Genomic DNA, 14280 nt, shown 5'->3' with positions numbered 1-14280 from the left:
AGCAGCAACTTCACGACAGCGATTCAATTTATTACAAATTGTTAAATGTCGCTGAATAGACCATAATGATGGCATCGTTCAGAATGCTGTAACTGGCATGAATATTAAGGTATCCCTGGATACCATATTTTAAACTCCTATTACCATCTCTAATCTCGGTGCTGCAATAATTCTATTGGCATTGCAGATGAGATTAACTAAATTGGCACAACATTGCAATTAAACTAGAGCATTTGTGATCTGTATAACCCCCTGCTACACTGAACAGTGAATTTATTACCCAAGTGAGCGAAGACCTCTATAAACCCATCACCTGTAAGCTTTCTTGGTGGCAAGCATTTCAAAAGAACACTTCTTGGTCAGATTCCTTTATGGACCTGCTTGAATACCCGATTTTAAAGTTGAAGAATAGTACGGATTGAAGAATATGTTGGATTTCAAATCTGCGACTTCGTTACTGGTGAATAGTTAGAACATTGGCCTGGCATCACACAGAGTTGGAACTACTTTCAGATTACAATCAAAGGATATAATGAGAATGGGATGTGTAACATATGTACTGTTGGCTGTTACCATTTTAAGAAATGCAGCATGAAATGAAGGCACACGTGATCCACGGTCATTCAGTAGACTGGATTCAAATTCCACCTGGCCATGCAACATGTAGTTGAGTAGTGGTGGAGGGATGTTATTCTTACTGGAAGTCGGGTGGTGTTCCACAGTGAACATTGCTGGGACCTCCATTGTTTTTGAGATATATGTAGATAATTTGGATGAAAATGGAGGTGAGGTGATCATTTCGTCCATCACAATATGGGACAGATGTGGAAACTTTGAAAAGGGTGCAGAAGATATTTGCCAGCACGTTGTATGGGTTAGAAAGGAGCAGATATGTTATATAAAGTTGGATTGTTTTCTCTGGGTAACTGGAAGCTGAAGGGAAACCTGATGTAAATAGTTAAAATTATAAGAGACATTGATGGAGTATATAGAGCTTCTTTCACAGGGTGGCAATGTCATAAACCAGAAGGCATGGGATGAGAGGGGCAATGCTTAAAGGAGATATGCAAGGCAGTAGTTGTTTTCACTGAGAGTAATAGGTTCTTGGAATGTGCTGCCAGAGGTGGTGGTGGTGGAAGAAGATATGCTAGTAATGTTCAAGAGGCATTTAGACTGGCAGATGAACTTGTCAAAAATGGATGGATATAGACCATGTCTATATAAGCCTTACCAATCATCACTTTATTTTCATGTTTCATGTATTTTGTTTTTTTTTATGACTGTTGGCAAATTAATTTTCCTCCTGGGATAAATAAAGTTTTATCGTATCGTATCGTATGTGCAAGCACATATCTATATTACTAAAAGTAAGATCTTGACCGCTTTTGACTCACTGCGATGAGATTTCCATGAGAACGCCGCCACTTACGGCTGTCATTTTTGGCCACCTCGCTCAGAGACCCCTCCGCCGGAGTGGACATGAGGATTTTTCCCATCAATGAAATATCAGAGATATTAATGTTTTTTAAAATTTCGCCGTTCTCTCTGCTGCCCCTGCTGGCGGCAGGGGGAGCGACTATAAAACCCGGAAGTGTGGTGGCTCCCTCAGAGGGTGACGTCAAGATGGCACCGAGTGCAGGCGCCGTTGAATAATTCAGGAGATCTGCTCTGTCTATGGTGAGTGTGTTTGTTGGATGTTATTTAAAGCACGTTTTTAAAGCAGATTAAACATTCGTTTTACACACTGTATATTCAACACATTCTGAAGTTACTTGGCATTTTAGTATTGGGTGAGTGTGTGTGAGTGAATGAGTCTGTGTGTGTGTACGTGCGTGTGTGTGTGTGTGTGTGTGTGTGTGTGTGTGTGTGTGTGTGTGTGTGTGTGTGTGTGTGAATGAGTCTGTGTGTGTGTGTGTGTGTGTGTGAATGAGTCTGTGTGTGTGTGTGTGAATGACAAGGAGCAGAGTGGGGGGGGGGGGGTGAAGGGAGGAGGGGTGACTGAGTGAACTACCAGCGTGCCAGGCATGAGTGACTGCATTGTCAGCCCACGAGCCATGAGTAAGTGAACTGCCAGCCCACCAGCCGTAAGTGACAGAACTGCCAGCCCAATAATCCATTCAGTCCACCCTCTCCCCCTTCTCTCTCAGTCTGTCACCTGTTTTGTGTGTGTGTGTGAATGAGTCTGTGTGTGTGTGTGTGAATGAGTCTCTGTGTGTGTGTGAATGAGTGTGTGTGTGAATGAGTGTGAGTGAATGAGTGTGTGTGTGTGTGTGTGTGTGTGTGTGTGTGTGTGTGTGTGTGTGTGTGTGTGTGTGTGTGTGTGTGTGTGTGTGTGTGTGTGTGTGTGTGTGTGTGAATGAGTCTGTGTGTGTGTGTGTGTGTGTGAATGACAAGGAGCAGAGTGGGGGGGAGGGTGAAGGGCGGAGGGGTGACTGAGTGAACTACCAGCGTACCAGGCGTGAGTGACTGCACTGTCAGCCCACGAGCCATGAGTAAGTGAACTGCCAGCCCACCAGCCGTAAGTGACAGAACTGCCAGCCCAATAATCCACTCAGTCCACCCTCTCCCCCTTCTCTCTCACAGTCTGTCACCTGTTTTGGGCAGAATTTCTGGCAGTTTCTCAGCTGCCAGCCTGCCAGGTCCGAGTGACTGTACTGCCAGGCCTCAGTGACTGAGCTGCCAGCCCAAGAATCCATTTGGCCCACAATGTCTATATTAGCCCTCTGGAAACCAGTACCTTCAGCCCACAACACCCATACTAGCGCAACTGAAAGCGCCCCCCCCCATTGGCGAGCAATATTGGAATTGGTGGAGAGGTGGAATATTGCGTTGGGTGACCAGCCCTCCCGTGTGATGCTGGGACCCAACGGGTCCCACTTAGTCTAGTGATTAGTTAAATTTAACATCATGGTCAGCACAGACATCGTACGCGAGAGGGCCTGTTCCTGTGCTGTTCTATGTTCTATTTCCCACAAGATCACATGCAAATTGATTGAGATGATTGATTGAAGGATACAGCATGGAAACAGGCCATTTGGCCCACCATGCCAATCGTCGATCACCCATTACACTAGTTCATTGATAATTTATTGTCACATGTTACCCTACTTTCGCATTCACTCCCAACACACTCGGACAATTTTAATGGACAATTTTAAAGGTCTTGTACAAACCCGCATGTCTTTGAGATGCGACAGAAAACCAAAGCACCTGGTCGAAACTCATTTGGCCACAGTGAAAATGTGCAAACTCCACATAGACAGCACTCGAGGTCACAATTGAACCCGGGTCTCTGCAACTGTGAGGCAAGAGCTCAAATGTTCAGTGTGAAATTATCCAGAGAATAATTTCCACCACAGACCGTAAGAAATGCTGCTTTGCTCTGTGTAACCTCTTTTACAAATAAAGTACCTTAGCTGGTTTAAAATTTCTGCTATTCTCTAGGGTTTTAGAGAAAGAGAGACTGCTAGAAAAAATGCCACATTTGAATAGAGTGTGCAGCATTAAATATCGGCAACAGATGGCTAAAATTCAATGATGGCATGCAAAATATAATGGGTGTCAAAATGTGGTTTGGACACCCATCCAAACCTTGTGACCTGTGTTCCTTTCTGGCATTTGAATGAGTAGATTTAGGAAAAGAATGAAAATATTTCAGATTTAGAAATAAGATTGAAATACCACACCATTTATTGAGTTCATTTCCTCATCCTATCCTATCCTTACATATGTAAAGTAGAAAGCTAATAAAAGCAAAAACACACAAAAACAGCCCAATGCATATAGTTATACAAAATATAAAATGGTAAGTGGCTAATTGTAGGCTAATGTATGGAAATACTCTGTATTTTGGCACATGCATAGTGAAGATTGGAACAAAGTATAAAGATTACTGTATTTTTGTGGAAGTTCTAAATGCATGCGTAATGCAGAATTTATTGTTAAATTATTTTAAGTTTGTCAGTTTGAAAAACAAAATGATATATGCTGAAAACTGATTCCTGATGGTCTTTAACCCATATGGTCCAGTCTTCATCTTTTATTTCTTTTTCCTCAGTATGTCTATCTAGTTTCCTCGTAAAACATCCGTGAAGCTGAGCTCCATGAAAAGCATATGCTGTTCCTCAATCAATGTTCCTATAGCTGTTACTCACAAAAGATCCCACAGGAACAGTAGAACCCATCCTGATATTTCACCTCTTTTTTATTCTTCCATAACACAATGGGCTTGAAAAAATCCGTAAATGACACAAATTAATCCTTTCTATAATTAATGTGAATTTTGTATTCATTATATAACATTTCTGGCATGTTTCATTGAGAAGCGGCCAGATGAACACAGTATCAGCCTGGTGATAGATTGTGTTCAGTTATTCCATGCCATTTATTATGAATTGGTGTTTTTGTAAAATGCTGATTAACAAAAGGCAAATCACTGTGATGTAGTCAAAAACAACATACACTAAAGTATTAATTGATCTATTTGGCTTTGCTCAAATAAGGTTAGGAAATAATGAATTGCCCTCCATGCATTAATGATGTTAAAAGTGGAGATAGAGAAGGTTACGGTTCATTGAGCTGATGAAACTGGTAGGAATGTGCAGCAATTTGTATGCAATTGCGCAAACTGGGTTTGAGGCCCAGGATTAGTTGATTATTGAATGATGGAGAAGGCTCCAGAGACAAGTTGCCCTTAATCTGCTTCCTGTTCTTCCCTTATTAAGGTTAATCATTCTACTAGTCTTTACTTTCCTGGAGCAAGAAATAAACTGCTGGGAGATCCCAATGGGTCAAGCAGCATCTATGGAGACAAAGGGAAGATTGACATTTAGAACATAGAGCAGTAGAACACTTCAGCCCTCACTGTCTGTGCTAAATATGATGCCAAGTTAAATTAATCTCCTCTGTCTGCATGGGATTCATAACCCTTCAAACCCCTGCATATCCATGTGTTTATCGTAAAGCCTCTTAATATGGAGTTGTCTTCCTGAAGCTATTTTTTCTTCCCAAACAGCACTTAACTACAGACTGTAGGATTTCAACTTTCCTGGTGATCGTAGATTAGTCAAATGGTTAAGAAATAACAGACAGCTTATTAAGATGTGACACTCATAACATAGTATCGGTGTGTAGGTACAATCAGTATTACGTGGAATGCTTTTTTCAGAATCAGAACAAACACCTTAGCAGCATTTCACAGCTTGATCTTTGTGAACAGCAATAGTAATTTCACTGTGTTCTTCACAGCTGACCATTAATCTACACCCCAAAAAAAACTTTATCTCTTCTGCTCATTCTGCTCCAAATTGTCCAATTTTATGGCACATTTATGGGAGAAAAGATCCTCAAATCAATCACCAGTTCGGCTTTACCGACTGGCATATCCAATGGTAGGAAGATGGACAGAAGAAGGAAATTGAGAAAACATTTAGAAATATAGGTGCATTCGGCCATTTGATCTTGGATCAATATCATAATTCTATTCTCTCCCCATACCGCGACTGTTCATCGAGAAAATTACGTCTCCTTTTAAAATATATTCATTGGTTTGATCTCTGCCTACCTCTGGCAGAGTTTCATAGTTTCATCACCCCCTCTAAATGAAACAAATATCTCACCTCAAATCTATACAGAACATAGAACAGTGCAGCACAGAATGAGGCTGTTTGGCCCACAATGTCCGTGCAAAATTTGCTGCCAGGTTAAACTAATCTCCTCGGCCTGCATGTGATCAATATCCCTCCATTCCCCGCATATCCGTGGCCTCTTTAATACCACTACCGTATCTGCGTTCGTCACGGTCCTTGGTAGCTCGTTCCAGGCATCCACCATGCTTTCTGTAAAAGAACCTGCCACACTCATCCCATTTAAACGTTGTCCCTCTCATCTTTAAAACTATGCCCTTGGGTCTTTGACATTTCCACCCTGTTAAAAGATTCTGACGGTTCACCATGTCTATCCCTCTCAAGGAGTTATCCTGTGCACCATGACCATAATCCAGGTTTCAACCCTCTACCCCAGCCAGGGGAAACTATTTATATCAGTGAGATCTTTCATTCTTCTGAACAGATCTCCCCAAACCAGTCTCTCTTCATATGACAATCCCCACGGACAGTTGCGCGTACTGAATAGTTACCTTCCTCTTTAGATTCAGGCTAAATCTCTAATTTTCAGGCACCATTGAGCTAACTAAGTGGTTCCAAATGGGGCTATTTCCATCCCTTTAATTAAGCTGACATCTGGTGTGTCAAGGCCTATTCACTACTCCATGTCTCTCTTCCTCTAATGATTTCTATACAGAATTTCACACAATACTTTCAATGGGTTCAATAATCCCATATTGTCACATATACCCAACTACGGTGAAAGTCTTTTTTTGCATACAGTTCTGTGACAATCCTACTATAAATTAGGCACAATCATACTAAGTATAAGAATGTATAAGTATCTAGGGTCATTCTGACAAAGATAAATGTATTCAGCTGGAACAAGTTGTAACCTAACATGTATGAGAATGTTAGAGAACTGGACTTTCAAAAAGACCTATTTCTTGCAAACTCTCATTTATTGTAAAACTATTAAACTGTATTTATTATACTTTTTTTATCTTAAAAATGGAAATACGCTTCTTGACTATTCGAATATTCTAACAAACCCTTGAATTGCTATTCGGAATTCTAAACCAGAGAGTTTAGCTGGCATTGTTCACTGTTTAATAACGTTCTACAGAATGTGTATTTCCTATTCTGCATCTTTCTGCTATTGGATCATCTTAATTGGATTCTTCATGTATTTAAAAATTATTTAAAACTCACAGGAAATAGGGACAATTGGATGGCAACTTTAAAAATCTTCCATTCATTCTCTCGTTAGAGTCAATGTACCCATAGAACACTGGCAGATACAACAATCCATGTTGCCAGCCACCATTGTGATGTTGCAGCCATGGACCATTCAGTAATGAGGCTATATTCATATTTTGTATCTTTAGTTTAGTTTAGTTTCATTTAGTTTTGAGATAAAGCATGGAAACAGGCCCATCAGCCCACCAGGTCCGCGCGCCGACCAGCTATCCACGCACACTTGGGCCAATTTACAATTATACTAAGCCAATTAACCTACAAACCTTTATGTCTTCGGAATGTGGGAGGAAACCGGAGCTCCTGGAGAAAATCCACACAGATCACGTGGGAGAACGTACCATCTCTGTACAGACAAGCATCTGTAGTCAATATTGAACGTGGGCCTCTGCCGCTGTAAGGCAGCAACTTACCCGCTGTGCCACCGTTATCTGTACAGTGTGATCATGTATAGTCTTTTTGCTGACTGGCTAGCACTAAACAAAAAAAGCACCTTGGTACGCGAGACAATAATAAACTAAATTAAGTTCATTACCTTGTCAACAATATATCTGCCAACAGACAGAACAAACAGCCTTGAGAATGATCCTGTTCAAGAAGGAACTGTAGATGCTGGAAAATCGAAGGTACACAAAAAAGCTGGAGAAACTCAGCGGGTGCAGCAGCATCTATGGAGCGAAGGAAATAGGCAACGTTTCGGGCCGAAACCCTTCTTCAGACTGAAGAAGGGTTTCGGCCCGAAACGTTGCCTATTTCCTTCGGTCCATGGATGCTGCTGCACCCGCTGAGTTTCTCCAGCTTTTTTGTGTACCTTTGAGAATGATCCTTTCAGCTTTACCTTTATTCTTAACAATTCCATTAAATACTATCAATATCTGTTTTGAATTTAATTGAATTGAATTGAATCCTTTATTTGTCATTCAGACCTTTCGGTCTGAACGAAATGCTGTTGCCTGCAGCCATACATGTAATAATAACAAAACACAATAAACACAAATTAACATCCACCACAGTGAGTTCACCAAACACCTCCTCACTGTGATGGAGGCAAAAGTCTTAGAGTTACTGTCTCTTCCCTCCTCTTCTCCCTCTGCGCCGAGGCGATACCCCACCGGGCGATGGTATCAGTCCCGCGGTTCAAGCTCCGCGGCCCGGGGGTGGTCGAAGCTGCCCGCAGCTGTTGCAACGGGTGCTCCGGAAAACAGGCACCAGCCTGTGACCTGCGAGCTCCCGACATTGTCCTCCACTGGCCCGCGGCCGAGCCCCGGATCCAGGTCGCCGCCGCCTCAGCCGCCGGAGCACCGTCTCCGCCCCGCACCGGGCCGCCCACAAGGCAGCGTCTCAGCCCCGCACCGGGCTGCCCCCACGGGAGCACCTTCCAGCCGGGAGCCGGTCCGCCCTCACCGGAGCGCCTTCCAGCCGATAGCCAGGCCACCCACACGGCAGCGTCTCAGCCCCGCACCGGGCTGCTCACACGGGAGCGCCTTCCAGCCGGTAGCCGAGCCGCTCACACGAGAGTGTCTCAGCCCCGCGCCGTCCACCCTCACCGGAGCGCCGAGTCGTGCCGCTACCCGGACGTCGCCACAGCTCGAAGACGGCCAGCCTCGCGTTGGTGAGTCCTGGCTGGCTCTACCTCCGGACCCTCGAGGTCAGTCGCAGATTGGAGGCCGCCAGCTCCGCCATTAGGCCTCAGCGCAGACGGGGGAAGAGAAGGGGGATACGACAAAAAAGTCGCATTCCCCCGAAGGGAGAGACAGAAAGCTCTGTTTCACCCTCCCCCCACACACATAACACCACCTAATAACCAAAAAAATTACTAAACTAGACAAAAAAAACAACACAAAAAGTAAAAACAGACAAACTGCAGGCGAGCCGCAGCTGTATCACAGCTCCGCCACTTCCGGAATACTATCAATATCTGTTTTCAAAAGATGCTTCATTTCACCTCCTACAATCAACAGGTTTCAGGAGAGTTCCTGAATCACACCCTGCCCAAAGTTGTTTGTCCCATAAAAATCCATCTTAGTTGCACTCTCTTCATAGAAACATAGAAATTAGGTGCAGGAGTAGGCCATTCGGCCCTTCGAGCCTGCACCGCCATTCAATAATATCATGGCTGATCATCTCTTCCTATTCTCACGTTATCTACAGGTACATCATCTAATTGCAGGCTAAAGTTCCGGCCATTGCACCTATACATAAGATCATCAGTGATAGAAGTAGAATTAGGCCATTCAGCCTGTCAAGTCTACTACGCCATTCAATCATGGTTGATCTATCCCTTCCTCTTAACCCCATTCTCATGCGTTCTCCCCATAACCTCTGAAATGTCACTTCATCAACAATGTTGCCCAGTGAAACACCAAATATTTTCCACCATCCACAAGGCATGAGGAGCATGATGGAATACTTTCCGCTTGTTTGAATAAGTGCACCACTGGCAACTCTGACAAAGCCCAATACCATCTCAGACAAAGCATCCCACTTGGTTGACACCTCGTTCATCACCCAACCCTATACATGTTGCCAAGACCTCATAGAGAAACCATAGAATATTTACAGAATTACACTAGTGAGGATTTTATTTTAAGGTATTCATCTTTAGGATTTGGGCATCACTGGCAAGTTTTTATTGCAGTGGGAGAAGTTGCCTTGTGGATCTGTTGCAGTACTTTTGGTGAAGGTACCCCCAATATACTATTAGTGAATGGGTTCTAGGATTTAGACTCAGCAATCGCATATTTACAGTTAAGGATGGTGTGCTATTTGGAGGGGAAACTTCAAATGGGTTGTTCTCCCATGCACCTGCTTCCTTTGTCCTTCTTGGTGGTAGAGATTATTTGGGAGACGCTGTCAGAGCACTCTGGAGGTGTAATTGCAATCCATTTTGTAGATGATACAGACTACTGCCACTGTATGCCAGTGTGGAGAGAATTAATGTTTAAGATGTTAATCAAGTGGGCTGCTTTATCTGAGATGGCATTGGACCTGCAGAATGGCTGGAGGTGCAAGTGAAAATAATTTCATTGTGCTCCTGATTGTGCCTTGTGGATTGTGGAAAAGGTTTGGGACATCACTTGCCTCAGTGTATCCAGCCTCTGAGCTAGTCTTGTAGCCACAGTATTTTTTTGATTGACGTGGCTATCTTTCTGATCAATGTGGACATGCTGTTAGTGAGGGGGGACTGGGCAAATGGAATACCATTCAATATCAAGGATAAATAATTAGAGATGGTCATCGTCTGGCACTTTTGAAGCACAAATTTACTCATCGCTTTCGAGCCAATACTTAAATGCAGAGACTGATTCATTTGCTAATGAGTTTCAAATGGTATCAGAAGATAGAACTTTACAGCACAGGAACAAGATCTTTGGCCCACAATTAATTTCCCATGAAGAGCTCTGACGTGACCTTAACACTATTCCCCAACCCTCTGTTGCTGCCCGACCTGCTGAGTGTTTCCAGCACTATCAGCTTTTCTAGCATTTCCTGACTGCTGCCATACTCTTAGTTTAAAAAAAAATGCTCTTGAGGTTGCAGACGCTATGAGCCTTTCTTGAAAAGTAGGTAGAAAATGCATTGCCATTGATCTATGTTCATCCTTAATTGCTCAATAACGTAAGAGCTGTGCACTGCAGACTTTTCTCAGAGACATGTACTAGGTTGCTGCTGGAAGATCATCAACTTAGGTAAAGAGCCCCAACCAAAACCAATTGCTCTTCCAGCAAAAGGAACTATCATTGTCCACGAGTTGCTGCATAGGTACAAGGTACAGAAATGTCTGTTTCGGATACACTCTGTGGAGTCAGGGATGAAGTCGGGTCGACAATGATTACATATACTATGATAGGGTGAGCACATGTGATAAGATTTACTTATCGTGAAGGACAATAATGACAAGGAGGTCCACGTCCACATGGGGGTACCGTCCCTCGTCATCTGTGGACGTGAAGAAGAGCTGGCGATCTGGGGCTTGTCCCAGGAGCTCAGTCTTGGCCTCAAAGAGGAGGCACTGGCAATCTCAGGTTTGTCCCGGCAGCTCAGTCTTACTCCGTCTACAAGGCACAGTTAGTAGTGAGTCCTCCACTTTCCCTCCCTTTCCCTATCTTTCTCTCCTCCCTCTCCCTCTCCCTCTCCCTCTCCCTCTCCCTCTCCCTCTCCCTCTCCCTCTCCCTCTCCCTCTCCCTCTCCCTCTCCCTCTCTCTCTCTCTCTCCCTCTCCCTCTCCCTCTCCCTCTCCCTCTCCCTCTCCCTCCCCCTCTCCCTCCCCCCTCGCTCTCTCATCTCTCTCTCTCTCCCTCTCTCTCTCCCTCACCTATCTCTCCTCCCTCTCCCTCTCTCTCCCTATTTCTCTCTCTCCCAGCTGGAACTCTCTTGGTTATTAGTGTTGCCGAGGCCCAGGTGAGTTGATGTAACCCTGGCTGATTGGATGCAGCAGTTGCTCCTGTGTGTGTGGGTGGCCTCGGCTATGGCCGGAGCTCTGTCCAGGGTGTCGGTGTTTTCTGGCAGCCAGGCGCCATTGGTCGGTGGCTCCTCCTGGCCTGTCTGCTGGTGCCGGGGATCAGAGCAGCTCTTAGAAAGGTTGCGTCATTACGACTCACAAGAGGCATAACCTGCTCAGAGAACCCAGGAGGAAGAAACTGTAACACCTCGACCACCAAAACTCTTTTGTGTATAATGCACAGGACAGAACCTAGACAATAGGTACAGGAGTAGGCCATTCGGCCCTTCGAGCCAGCACCACCATTCAATGTGATCATAGCTGATCATCCCCAATCAGTACCCCGTTCCTGCCTTCTCCCCATATCCTCTGACTCCACTATCTTTAAGAGCCCTATCTAGCTCTCTCTTGAAAGTATCCAGAGAACCGGCCTCCACCGGCCTCCAAGGCAGAGAATTCCACACTCACAACTCTCTGTGTGAAAAGGTATTTTCTCATCTCTGTTCTAAATGGCTTACCCCCTTATTCTTGTTCTGGACACCCCTAACATCGGGACCATGTTTCCTGCCTCTAGCATGTTCAAACCCTTAATAATCTTATATGTTTCAATAAGACCCCCTCTCATCCTTCTAAACTACAGAGTATACAAGCCCAGCCGCTCCATTCTCTCAGCATATGACAGTCCAGCCATCCCGCCAACCTATGATTTTGAAAATATACAACCATATAGTAGAGGAATGTATGGAGTGTAAAATTCTCAAACATTTGCTGTCATTGCAAAAACTATTAATTTCCATGAAATCATTTTAATTTTGTAAAAGTGTGTTTTACTTCTTGGCTACTCAGAGAGTATATCCCTCAGATTTATTTAACTACCTTTCAGGGTCTGCGGACATGGCCTTCAAATTACATACCAGTCTCTCACAGTATTTGTGCATTGTTCCACCTTGGTCACTCTCACATAATACGTAACTTCATATGTCTCTGGATAATTCTATTCGCCATTTACTGCTCACCTCACTCACCATTTATATTTTCCTGTAGGCGAGTTTTTCATCGTGCTTTCCATCAGCCATATGGTTAATATTTCTTTCAGATTTTTTTCTCTGATTACGAAATCCATTTGTCATTTTACACTGGCTCCAAATCAGTCCGGATTGACACTATCTCATCTGACTATTTTTATAGGCCCGGGGGCACTTCCGAAATGGTTTATTTCGATCCGTTGTTGTATTACAAAAGGATGTACCAAAAATCTAGCAGCTATTTCACTGCTGTGAACAATGTGGGCTGTGCACACGCTGGAGGGAATGTAGTGTAAAATACATTCATGACGGAGCTAAGCAGGATAATTTTAACATGTGTTTCATATTCCTATTTCAGTAGAAATTATGTTTTATTTTCCCTTCACCTTCCTGCAATATGTTAACTCTTGGTTACAATGTAGTAGCAAGGATCTGAAATGCAGTTGTATAGGGCTCTGGTAAGACCACATCTGGAGTATTGTGTACAGTTTTGGTCTCCTAATTTGAGGAAGGACATCCTTGTGATTGAGGCAGTGCAGCGTAGGTTCACGAGAATGATCCCTGGGATGGCGGGACTGTCATATGAGGAAAGATTGAAAAGACTAAGCTTGTGTTCACTGGAGTTTAGAAGGATGAGGGGGAATCTTATAGAAACATATAAAATTATAAAAGGACTGGGAAAGCTAGATGCAGGAAAAATGTTCCCAATGTTGGGCGAGTCCAGAACCAGGGGCTACAGTCTTAGAATAAAGGGGAGGCCGAAGAGCCAAATGGCCTCCTCCTGCACCTATTTTCTGTGTTTCTATGTTTCTAAGTACTGCAAAGTGTCAAACAACTATCTAACTATGTATACATCTTGTCCATGGATGCAGGAGGGCTGTTTAATCAAATGCTGGGATGTTGAGAATCTTTGCCTGCTGCAATTTCAGCTGAGGTTGCCTGAGGTTACCAGCATCACTTACCAACCAATGCAGAGTGTAGCTAAAGAGTCTCATTGCTTGACCTGAATGATACAGATGATTCAATACATGTGTGCACATGTGGGCTGTGAGAGAGACTGTGAAATCGACAGAAGGATGTAGGGCTGGGTGTTTATGCGTGCTATTTTTATGATATTTATTTTAGTTGTTTATCTTTTTTTAAATATTTTACCTTGTATGTATCGTTAGCTTTTAGAAATGTTTGAATGGTGCACTGACTGGCTGACATTTTACAATTTCGTTGTACATGGTTCATGTTACAATGACAATAAAGAAACTATTCTATTCTATTCTATTCACATGCCGAAGATGGTGTCTTTCTGACCATTAAAGTTCAACCCCTTAGTGGATAGAACTCCCCTTCTCAATCCCATACCAACCTTTCTGACCTTGGCCTCCTCCATTGCCAGAGTGAGGCCACATGCAAACTGGAAGAACAACATCTCTTATTCCGCTTGATCAGCTTACAATGCCATGGTAGGAAAGGTGAATTCTCCTACTTGATATCCCCTCACCCCCCCCCCCCCCCCCCCCCCCCCACACCCCCACCTAATATTTTCCCATTTCTCCCAACATCTCCGAAAACCACCACCCCTATCACCCTGCTACTTTCCCCACCTCCATACACTCACCACCCATCCCTAGTCCACCGTTACTGTTTTATCCCACCTCTTTCCCCTCCACTCTTCTCTTCCCCTTATATTCCTCCCTCTGGCTTTAAATTTCACTTCTCTTCTAATCTGATATTTTTTGTTTCCATTTTACCTCTAACTTTTGGCACCTACTCCACCCCTCTGACAATTAGACCCCCCTTACCTGTGCTCACCTGCCACAACTTATCCTGCCTCCACCTCTCTGTTCTAGCTTTCTCTCCCCTTCTCCCATCAATCTGAAGAAGAGTCCAAACCCACAGCATCACCTGTCCATTTCCGCCCCAGAGGCTGTCAGACCCACTAAGTTACTCCAATACTTGTA

The 14280-nt window shown here is 43.9% G+C and overlaps 1 protein-coding gene across 1 annotated transcript in view; it reads left to right on the top strand.

Moving 5' to 3' along the window:
• The window catches only part of cntnap2 (contactin associated protein 2), a 1677584-nt gene that overhangs the window by 1559490 nt on the left and 103814 nt on the right, over positions 1-14280 (top strand). The gene's annotated exons all lie outside the window — the stretch shown is intronic.

The sequence above is a fragment of the Amblyraja radiata genome, chromosome 2 (assembly GCF_010909765.2).
Source record: "Amblyraja radiata isolate CabotCenter1 chromosome 2, sAmbRad1.1.pri, whole genome shotgun sequence".
Lineage (NCBI taxonomy): Eukaryota > Metazoa > Chordata > Chondrichthyes > Rajiformes > Rajidae > Amblyraja > Amblyraja radiata.
Note: the sequence above shows the minus strand (reverse complement) of the source record. Positions and strands in the feature narration are given on the sequence as shown.